Source organism: Rhipicephalus sanguineus, chromosome 9 (genome assembly GCF_013339695.2).
Source record: "Rhipicephalus sanguineus isolate Rsan-2018 chromosome 9, BIME_Rsan_1.4, whole genome shotgun sequence".
Lineage (NCBI taxonomy): Eukaryota > Metazoa > Arthropoda > Arachnida > Ixodida > Ixodidae > Rhipicephalus > Rhipicephalus sanguineus.
In genome coordinates, this window is record NC_051184.2 from 51,463,901 (window position 1) to 51,476,200 (window position 12,300).

Genomic DNA, 12,300 nt, shown 5'->3' on the forward strand with positions numbered 1-12,300 from the left:
AGGACAACGCAGCGTGTCGCGCAAAGGAAATTGATATAGGTGTAACCTTAAGGAACAAGAAGAGAACAGAGTGCGCCAAAGAACAAGCGCGCGTTAGGGACACCTTAATCGAGATTAGGCAATGGACATGGGCAAGGCATTCAGCGAGAAGTCAAGATAACCAGTGGTCGTTAGGTGTAACATACTGTATTCGAAGGGACAGGGAGTGCGCCACGGGGAGGCAGAAAGTCAGGTGCGCAGATGAGTTTGAGAAGTGTTTGGGCATATTGTTGTCGCTGCAAGCACCGGACAGGGCTCAATCGAGAAGCAGGGGAAAGGCCTTTAGCAGAACGAACCGTTGCGCAAGTTCGCTGTTCATAAACAATGAAAGAGTAAGCGCTAAGAAACGACCAGCACATAGAAAAGGGCCGGGGAGCAAACAACAGACAGGCGCTACTCCGCTGTCCCCGTTGAGCGCCGGTCCATTGTCTGCTTCCCCTTTTCTTGTGCTCGTCGTCCTTTAGCGCTTAGTCCTTTAGTGTTCAGGAGAAAGGCCATTGCCTGCAGTGATGGAGTCAGGCTGGTCATGCATTCGAGCATGTTTTTTTAAAAATTCTTCGCAGAGGTCCCGTTTTGCATGCAGTGGATTTTTTTTTTTGCTGTAAGCAGTATTCGTAATATTGCCATTTAAACAAAAATTCCTCGCTCGTGGTAGAAGCTACTTCTCCACCGCGACATCAGGCTGTTATGCCGAGTTTGTAACAACAGACTTACAGGATTAACATTCACTTCCTAACGCAATAATTTTCACCGTCATATTCGCGTTAACGACAGTGAAATACCGCCCAGCTACTCTTCAGGAATTGCAGTGCACCCACTTGGATGGATTTCGTTGGAGGGTTTACGATGGCGCCATAATCAACGCCGCACATGGCTTGAGGACTATGATCCACGCACACCTGCAGGATTTCGTAACATTAAAATACATTAATCACAATCATTGAAACCACGTATAGTTCCGTGCGCGAGAATGCGCAAAAACGTCTGACAGCTTAATTTTTTTCTCTTTGGGCAAGTAATGCATTCTTAACGCGTGGTATCTTGTGCTGAAAGCAAACTACGAAAGATGCACTTCACAAAAATATCTGGCATGAGTTACACAAAATTCGACGCGAACTTCTTCTGAAGTCCATGTTTATAATAACTAGGATATGCTAATGCGGTCCTTTGCATGTGTGCTTGTCTTAGTAAACGTGAGTCGAAGAATACGTATGCGCTGGACTAAGTGAACGAGTCACGTGTTTTTTTTTTTTAAACCGAAATGGCTACTATCGCCTCACTAACTTTTCTGGGACATTTAGTTACACAAAGAACTGTACCGAGAGGAACATTTCTTGCGCTGTATTCTACTGCTCCTCAAGAGGGAGGAAAAATCACGCTTTTTCTTTCATCTGGTACGGTAGCATATTAGACTGAAAATGAGTGGCTGAGACTCAGGGCTGGGCAGTATCGCGATACAAGAGTATCGCGATAGTATTTCAGAGATACTTTTGAGTATCTGTATCTCTGTATCGAGATACATTTGAAAAATGTATTTGTATCTCAGTAGTGAAATACATTTACGATGTATCGCCTGTATCGCGATACTATGCAGGACACGAGTATCTCGTTACATTGTTTTTTGTGTCGGAAATGAATTGAGGCGTGTTTCCAATGGGGGAAGGGCGTTTTTTTTTCTTTTTTGTGCCAAGACAAGCAAACGGTGCGCCGCCGCTCGCCGACAGATAGGGCGGCGATGGTTTCCCCTCAAGCACTGAATGGTCCATGTGGTAGAGCGCGCGACGCCGCAGACGGCAGAATCGCGGGGGCAGTGTTGTCGGCCTCTGCCGACGAAAGTCGCTGTCTCTGAAGGTCAGTGCAGCACGCTTAATTTTTTTCGGGTGGCAAGCCATTACTTCGCGACCCCCCGCGCGGATACCGCCTTGGAACAGGCGTTGCAATGCTTCGCGTGCATTCAGTTTTCAAAGCGGTGGCACTTCCAAAAGCAGTTCCCGTAGTCGCGGCGGAAGTGACTCGAAGATGGCTATCTTTGACGCGCGTTCAGCCACCTCTCCAATGTCAGGGTGCGTTCCTAATGATTACATGCGTGAAACGGTCTTTTGTGGTAGCAGGCTCCCCCACCGTCGGAGCCGACTTCGCCTATTGTGGCTTTCTGAAATGGGAGCTGGTAGCGTCGGTGGTGGTGAAAGCTTCATTGAAGCCGACAGGGTCAGACGGCTGAGGATTCCGAAGATGGGGACCGACTTCGGATTCTGAACAGTGAGAACAACCCAAGTGAGGGCGGAAGTGTTTCCATATCTAGATGACCCGAGAAGGGATATCACCACCCATAATAGGTGTCTGCACTAATAGGTGTCTTTGCGTAGTATGATCATCCTTCACATAAAAAAAAGTATTCCAGTATCTGTATCGCTGTAACTGTATTCCGGAATACTTTTTTCGTCTTATTGCAAAAGTATCTCCGAAATATCCCGTTACGTTAGAGACAAATGTATCTCAGTATCTGTATTTTAGGCTTCCAATTAATGTATTTCGATATCTGTATTCCGGAATACTTTTCTGAGTATCTCTGCCCAGCCCTGCGTGAGACTCTTCTAGTGACTCCAGTTACAATTACCTCGGTGTGAACCAAGGTTTTCATGTCGTACGAAACTTAGACAATGGCGCTGCACGTCCCATGACAATGACACACTCCTCACGAAAATTCATCTCTTTGTAGGAGCTATACAAACTGATTGCAAAACAACCTTTATGAAAAAATCACCGCCATATCCACGTAGTGAATGATGTTAGAGGAGCTTGCTCAGAGATGATCGGGTAACCCGCGAATGCTCCGTACACATTCCTCTACCATCATATATAGACTTGACAACGTTGTGCAGCTGTGGCCGAACGTGTGATCGAGGAAATCGCGCTTGAAGCGCGCGTCGGCGCCGCCAACCTCAGGTAGCGACCGCTTTATACGCTTAGCCGCGGCATCCCGCTCCCGCACTTCTTCGGGGTCCTCTTGCCGCCGCTTCCGTGCTGCTTCTGCTTCGCGACCTCTCCCCGCAGGGCCCGCTTGACGGCGCGCCCGTTTCTCTTCTGCTTCGCTGGCCCGCAGCTCCGGGTTTGCTTGACGGCGAGCCCTCTTTGCTTCGGCCTCCCGGGCTCTCAACGCAGGGTCTTGGCGGCGAGCCCGAACTGCAGCTGCGTTGCGAGCCCGCCGCGCTGCTGCCTTGGCTGGGGTGTTCATGCAGCGGAGCGGCAGCGAAGAGTGTTCACTGAGTCAGCTTCGGCGAAGATAAAGGAAGTGCGCCAAACGCGAGCGCCAAACGAGAGGCGCGGCCCTCAAGATCACGTATCTAACTAGCGCACGCACCGAGGGTGGTGCGCGCCGCTTTGAGCGGCGACGCGCCATTCGCCATCTAGTGAGCATTCTTGAAATCACTGAACAGAACGCAGCTGCGCCTATCAACTTTTGGTAGGACCAATGAGAAGTAGTGTACAAGCCGCCGACGGACAAGGCGCGAGCATAAGAAGCTTGGCGAGAAAGCTCCTAAAAAATGTGGAAGTTCGGAGAAGGGCATTTAACGTTTTATTTCTCGATGCGGGAATGAAAACTCCTGCAACCTCAGGTACACTCCGCTCGCACAACTGACGCTGTTTACATGCATAACCCTTTGAGACGCATTGTACACAATTGTGTACATCACTTGTTTTAAGTGAGGAGCAGTTTAGGGGCCCGGGCTATCGTATGCTGTCGTAGTTTGGAGTAACGCAGGCAAAACCACGAATAGCATGGTCCTCTGTAGCTTATTGAGCGCGCGCTCGCGAAGGCTTCTTCCTCTGGTTTTTCGAGCTCCTTGATAATGATAGGTGCGGAGCACTTTAGGGGTCCAGGCTGTCGTATGCTGTCGTGGCTTGGCGTAACGCAGGCAAAACCACATATAAAAATAGCGAAAAAGGAAGCAAGCGAAAAATAAAAATAGAGAGAAAGAAAGTTAAAAAATAGGAAGAAAAATAGAAAGAGCAGGACACACAAAGAAATAAATAGACAGAGATTAGGAAAAATTCAGAAATAAAGAGATAACAAAACAGACAGTAAAAATCTGAAAAGGAGAAAAAGAAAGAAAGAGAGGAGGAAATAATGAGAAAACCGAAGATTAACAAAGATGTCTGCCCGGCTCCGCACTCCCTTCAGGCTTGGCACGAAGCTGCCTTAATTTTTTTTTTTGCTATTTGTGTCGACTAGTGGCTAAGAAAGAGCAAGATACAATGAGGTTGGGATGAATTGAATCTCCTGCGCAATAAATGTTTTGTCATTTATCTTCATTTTGCAGTGTACTATTGCATATTATCACTTTCTTGAAGGCAGTACAATGTTCGACGTGCCACTTTGCGTGAACAATGGCAAAATTATGATTTTTCTTCGATTGATTGACGGTCGGATATGGGGCTAATGTAGTTCTTGTGTTGGCCCTTTTGCAGTTCTAAATTCCGCGCTAACTCTTGCGCTAATGTCATTGTTGTGTAGGTATAAATTCTGCGCTTGATGCACCTCCACTACCGTGAAACCTGAAGAAGTGCTTAGAACGGGCAACCCAGCGATTCCGTTGGGAACTGCGCGCTTGCCACCACCGCTGCAATCGCGCTCTTGTCGAGGCGATGGCGTCCTCTCTCGCACGGGGGCGAAATAGCGAAAGAACCCTTCTTTCGCTATGTTAGGTGAGTCGTTCAGAACGACTCTTGTTTATTTCTGTAGTTATATTATTTTAGACCTTGTTAGTTTATCCAGCACTGGTTTTGCTTAATTTTTTTTATTGAAATGATGAAATAGGAGAGGTTGGTGCCATTATAGTGGCACCGGCTACTCCTTCTCGCTTAGAAAACAGAATATGTAGTAACAAGATTAATAAGGGCACAAAATGCAATACAGTAGAACACATAGGAAAATACGCACAGCCGAACATCACATGGCAGTTCATAAACGTCTAAAACGTCTAATAGGTTCATATGTACAAAATACGCACAGCCGAACATCACATTTCAGTTCATATACGTCTAATAGGTTCATATGTACACAAGTGTTGCATGACAAGTTCAAATGGGAAAGTCAGTTCACCTGTATACGTTCAAACTCAAATATTCTGTATTGCTTGACATACACAGGAAAACACAGTGACACAAATGATGACGCATAAAATCAAACGCACTATCACAAACATAACACAATTCCTTCAGTATGAAGGGGAAGTCAACATCGTGTGCAGTAGGTCAATATTTCAATAAAATATTCGATTCTTCAAGAAACTTCTTGAAGGCGACAAGCGCTCTTTTCTGAAGACTTGCCGTTGGCCATGGACCTAGTATTTTCGTCAATGTGAAAGGCCTTCTATCTAAAAGTAGCAGACTTGCTCGTAATACTTTTCGTTGTGATTCATATTTTGTGCACTCGATAAGTAGATGATGTACATGTTCGTCAGGGTGGCCGCAATAACATTCTGTACTAGACGCACGTTTTATCCTGTGTAGGAAGTGTCGCGTAAATGCTGTGCCAAGCCGTAGGCGGTGGACTAATGCTTCAAATCTCCTATTTTCTCTCAAGTCTGATGGAATGCATAGTTTTATGTCAGGGTCTATTAAATATAAGTCCGAACATTTAGACTTTTCATCGAACCATTTGTCTTTGGTGAGGCTAAAGGTTGTCTGTCTCAGGAGTAGGCGGATTTCATTGTGAGAAATTGGAAGGCTGATTGCTCTTCGTTATTGTGTGCCCGGTTTGCCGCGGCGTCCGCTTCAGTGTTTCCTGGATAGTTGCAGTGACCTGGTATGCATTGGAATGCGATCACGTGATTCATTGCTTTTGCTTTTGCGTGTTCTTTTAGGGCTTCATATAATAGGGAAGAGTTTAGAGAATCTTTTCTAGTACTTTGTAGAGACGCTAGAGCGGCCTGTGAATCGCTGAAAATGACCCATTTTTGCTCCTTTTTTACTGATGTTATAAAGCGCAACGCGGATAGAATTCCAAAGAGTTCCGCAACGGTAGAAGACGTCACTCTACATAATTTAAATGTCTGCTCTACTGCCAAGTGTGGAATGACAAAAGCCGAAGAGGAGGAATTTGCATGGCAAGAGCCGTCTGTATACACGTGACTATACTGTGGATATAGGTTATAAATCTGGAATAGTGCCAACTGCTGCGCGAATATCATAAACATGTCCCTTTTAGATATTATTCCCTCAACCGACAAATGTATCGTTGTCCTTGTTCTATGTCTGTATTGACCACTGCGTGACCAAGCGACATGAGACTGTGGATGGACAAGCCAGGCCCCTAAAGTGCTGCGCACTTAAAACATGCCTTTCGCCATCGAGTGGTCTTGAGTGATTGCATAAGAAACTCTGTGACTTTGGGTGATGCGCTAGGCAGCTCTCCTGTAATACTGCAGACAGCGGTGCAGTATTGCTTGACGCTGACATGAAGAAGTGCGTGCGAGTTAGGTGTCGTAAAACGCGTTTACAGAGACATACTCTGTAATATCACCATTACTTTGTCGCAAGGGCCCAACTTTTGTAAAAGACGCGCAGATTAGCGCTTACAAGATAGCTGCTATATACAGAACCCGTCGCCACCCAGGTCACTTTGTCAGCGGCGTTTGACTCCCATTGTGGCGCAGCTGCGCGCGACACCACACGAGGCCACGCTCGTGTCATCTGCCGCCCTGCATACACCTAAGAAGTTCTGGGGTTTCAAGCTCGAAAACCACGAAATAAATGAGGCGCCCCGTAGTAGAGGGCTCCGGAAATATCGAACGTGTGGAATACTTTAACGTGCACCTGAATCAATCTATACACGGGACACTATATGCCTCCATTAAAATACGTTCGGCGCAGACGGGTTCGAAGCCGCGCCTTTCGGCTCAGCAGCCGAGGAGCACGGTAGCCTCCGTACCACCACGAAGGCTGCTGTATTACCTCGCTAACTCAAACAAGGTTCTCATCATCTACCATTCGGACATTGCGTTGGATAACTTCGCGTTTCTCCGTTTTGCCAGCAGTACTTATTTTTTGGTGAGTTGGTGTTCAGATTGGTAGGGTACGCTTTATTGTGGCTCAAAATACATTTCGTGCCATACGGGATAGAAAATGAGTGAATAAGCTTTAATTGATGTCAGTCCGGCAGTTCCTTTCGGGCGGGGCGGGGGAAGAGGAGATTAACCTCTGTCCCGTCCCACCCTCCGTTGTTGATGATGGGGGTGCCTCAGTTGACGACTCGAAGTCCTTGGACCCGGGCGCTTCAGTTTATTCTCCTTCCTATATCCCCCTTTTCACGAAACGCATTTAGCGTCACATACATGCATACCTAAGCAGTTTCTTCGTATTTTTTGCTTACACATTAGACCATACCATTTATATACAGCCCTTGCGGTACATCAGTCACCACCCTCGTGGGCGAGTGCGCAAGGCGTGCTGGTCTCGGCGGGGGTGGGAGGTGGTCGGACCAGCCCTAGCCTGCGCGAGATGCATACGTGTGTCTCGTGCGGTAAGCGTTGCTCTGCCACCGGGGTGGTGCTGTTCGCAATCTGTTCGGGCCTCCTCTGTGTGAGGAAAGGTGCGGGCAGGTCACGCGGTTCGACGCAAGCGCAGAAGCACGGTATCGGAATTCCGAGATTCGAAGAGCCTTACGCAGTGCCACCTTTTTCTGTGGCTGTTCATTCACTAGCGATGCTTTCTTCGGGGACCTCTCCCGGCGACTTTCACCTTGGCTAATAAAGCGAAAGCCTTATATGTCTCGTCAAATGCCAAAATTTGCCTTCGGCGACCCGCGACGTCGGTGTTAACACGAGTGATGCAAAAAATTATGACGTCAGCATGAGGTCAGATCGAGTGTTGTGAGATGATGATGTTTTATTTTTAATAGATAGTTTTCCGGAGATTTTGACACTTTTGTCTAGCGCCGGCTACTTCTTTTCACAGATGGTAGTATACGTACGGTAAAGTCACAGCAACGAAACGAAAAAAAAAATGCGTAAAATATTAGCTAGCCTGACTTCATGTATAGTCCATTTACACAAAAAAGGAAAACACACACACACACACAAGATACAGTCTCGTCACATAACAGTATAGTTCACATATAATGTAATCACACGAACACTGCATATGCTGTAAATAACACGAAACGTCCAGTCGTCGTCGCTTGATATCGTACGTTGGTCAAAGGCGCGCCAATCACGGAGGCTGTGTCAAACCTAGGGATGCGACGAAAGGAGCTAGTTGGTTCATGTTGGCTTGGTGATGCGCTTACGGTAGGGAGACGTTACAAAGTGCACAGGACACAGTGTTAACAGGACGATTACGTCTCCCTGCCGTAAGCGTATCACCAAGCCAAACCTAGGAAGGTTTATACTTTATGTATGTTCGTGCGTGCGTTTGTATGCGTGCGTATATATATATATATATATATATACAGATGCAAAATTGAAAATTTTCGAAAAAAAATTGAAACCCCCTCCCACCCACTCACCCACCCCCTGGCTACGCCCCTGGAGACGAGACAGGGTACCCGAAACAAGTGGCTTAGAAAGAGAGCTCTGAACACCTTTGCCAACGTGCCATTTAAACCGAACCTGACAGCGCAACAAAAAGTGGAGGAAAACAAGCGTCCGGACGTGCAAGAACGACTTCAGCATGACGCGAAACGAAGCGTCGCTAAATCATGATTCCAGCATGCCTATTTGGATATACTGACGGCTCATTCATCTTGGTTCAAGATCATAGTGGCTTACTGCCAGCACTTCCGTGCTTTTGCTCAACTGCCTAAAATGCCTCTTTTTGAGAGAATGAAAGCGCGGAGGCATTGGTTCTCTCCGACCGCTGATCAGTTGATTGCGACATCTTGTTCATCTGCCCGAGTTCCCTTACAGGGACGGCCAGGGTTTCCACTGACTTTCCAGTCAATGCCGCCAAGCGACGAGCAAAAAGTGACCAAAAGTCGCCATTTTTCTTCAAATTTCGCCAAAAAAGTCGCCACCCTAGATATGTGTGGTATGCAGAGTAACAAAAATTGAAAATTATGTGTAGCCCTGCAGAATACAGTACCATCCATAACTCCTAAATTATACTGACGTTTTCCAATGTCAGTGGCATCGCCAGCTTTACCGTGGGCGTGCTTGGGGCGTCTTGTTCTCTCGCTAGCCGTGAGATGGGCTTGTTCGTGGAAGGATTACCAGCCGTTATGAATGGAACGCTCATGGTATCCTTCCATCGCAGTCCACTCAATATAAAGGTGAAAGTGTGGTAACCCTCGTGTAAAAGCGCGACAGCGTTGTTTGTAGAGAGCTTCATGTCCCCATACAAGATTAAAAAGCTTTATTGAAGGTAATACGACAGAAGTCTTAAAGGAACCAATCATTAGTGATTCTTATACCTTCTGAGTACGAGCTAATATGATACCGGCTGCCCCTGCCCATTTCTTATGGTTACTGAAATGAAAGAATGTAAAATGGTATATAGCAATTGTTTATACTGCACATGCTCGCCGATAACAGCGAAAAATACCTGTGTAAATAATTTTTTTTATTGCGCACACGCCACGCATCCGCCTCTCGGCCATAAATATCCCTAGGTACTTGACCCCGACGCGCTTCCCGGGTATCACGGAAGGGACACTATTGGTAAATGCTAGAAGCTCCAGGATAATTCGCCGTCATTTGGTGAAGAACTTCCTCCGAAGCAGCGTAGTTTGTCGACGCCTTTTACTCCAAACGAAGGCCACATTCCATGCCTAAGATGGACTCCAAAAGGTCCAGCTTTATCTTATTGCGAAGTTCCGTGTAAGTCAAGGTCACATGGGAAAAGACTCTTTCTGCTTCGGCATTTGAGATCGTAAGTGTCACGATCCTGATGGCTCTAGTCGCGAGCGCTGAGAGAGAGCATACACCAGCAGCCTCCCTGAATGCCAGCGCCTCATACCAAAAGCTTGTGGTGTAATTAGTTGCAGTTGAAGCGAATACGGAGCGAAGCCGTCGCTACAAAAAAGAGAGATGGCGTTCGTAGCCTTCCTTCAGATAAATTAAACAATATCATTGCAGTGCAATCAGAAGCCCAATAATCTAACAACTTAATTACAAAGCAACGGAAATAACTTCATCGAAAGTACCGCGTGACCTTTACAGTGCCCGCACCGCGCTTTCTGTGCGGTTAAGCTTACACTACACATTTGCCTCGGCGCAGTTTCTGAAGGCTGTTCAGAGAAGCTGACTTCTTGGTCTGCCAGAAAGTGTGTTAATAACAAACATAAACTCTACATACAGAAATACGGGGGTACTGCAGCAGTCAAGAAGTCGACAAGATATTCGGAAAAGTTGGAGCTATGGTCGGAACACACGGCCTACCCGTCATCTAGCCACTTCAGAGGCGAAACTCTAAGAAGCTTAAAGCACCTAAAGAACTTAGTCTAACACCACCACCTCGCGGCACGTGAAGCAATCCGCTGACTTACATTTTGACGTCGCCAAAGCCACCCATGCGTGGCATGGGTGGCTTTGGCGACGTCCCCTTTGTGCTCTTTGAACCTCGTTGACCGCTTCCTGCCTGTTTCGCCGATGTATGTAGCGGTATGTAGCGGTAGGCAGGAAGCGGTCAACGAGGTTCAAAGAGCACAAAGGGGACGTCGCCACAGCCACCCATGCCACGCATTCCAAGAGCGAACTCGTCGAACACTGCTGGACGACGGGGCACGCCTTCGACTTCAGTAATGCGACGACGCTGGCTCGGGAACAAAGGTGGGGCAAGAGAAAGCTTCTCGAGTCGTGGTTCATCCGCCGTGACAGGTCGGCGTGCAACAGCAACCGCGGCCCCCTACCGGATGTGTACAGAGACATACGAGACTAGAAATAGACTGGGTTACCTTCGCTCATTCGGTGCCAGTTCATACTGAAGATGCCACCCGCATAGGTGGCGAAACGTCTGTGTAGTTTTTTGTTACATTTTGTTGTGTTAAGTCGGAGTATCTGTTTTAATCACAAATGAAACAGATTGGATGCGGCCATGTTTGTTGTATTGGTCACGATTGTTGACGCAGCGCTGGTTCAGTTTGATTCGAACAGATGCAGGATTTGGCTCATTCTTGATTCGAAACTACCTTTTCCAGTTCACCTTTCAATGAGACACTGCTTTATTTTGATTACACTTGTTTTAAAAGTGAAAGACACTTAGGCGTGCTTTGCGCTCCCGTCAAATTTAGCCCAGTATCGCTTTATGGATTTTACCCTTTTAGGAAAAAAAAGAACGCCACATTTCCCTTCTGGCGTTTCTAGAACCGATGCCATATTCCCCCTCTCTCTGGTCCCCAGCCTGCTTCTTGCCTACACTGGCAATAACATCAGCCATCAGTACAATACATTGTGCTTCTACATTACTCATTGCCTTAGGTCGGTAAACTCACTTCTGAGTTGATTCACGCAGACTCACTCAGGCTCAGATCGAGCCGTGAGTCTGAGTTTCAGTGAGTAATACTTTGGTGAGTCTGAGTCCGAGTGACTCCGGTTGAGGAAACTTATGCTGCGTTCGAGTCCGAGTGAGTCTGGTTGAGAAAGTTTTGGTGAGTCTGAGTCCGAGTGAATATATTCTTTGAGTGAGTCTGAGTGAGCTCGATATTGTTGCCGATCCTATTTATTCACCTTCAGCATTACTCTCAGCCTTATATCGACGCACGTTTACAGTCACGTTTATAGTCACGTATACTCACACACACGTCCAAGCAGTAGCATTGATACGCGAGCTCAAGATTACCAGACCAGAGGCGTGAGTTCCGAAGGGGGGGGGGGAGGGGGGAGGTGCCTTGACTTTCTCCCCGCGCGAACTCTTCCACAGGAAGCTCTTAATAAAGATATCTCGTGTGAGTCATCTCTTTCAATAAAAATGTGCTTACTGGATTGCAAGTACTGATAATCCGTATTTCGAGGCGCGAGATCAAACGCCGTTAATCACAGCATCGATAATGCTGGTGTTAAAGAGCATTGACATCATGGTCGAAAAAACTTATTGCACGCTAACGGACTCATGAGTCGACTCACTCACACTCACTCGGAATCAGATCGAGCCGTGAGTCTGAGTTTTAGAGACTCTGAGCGAGTAATATTTTGGCGAGTTAGAGCACGAGTGCGATCGCTTGAGAAAAGTTTTACTGAGTATGAGTCCGAGTGGGCGCTGAGGGCGAAATATATTTCATGAGTGAATCTGAGTGAGCTGCAATTTTTTCCCGACTTATGCTCA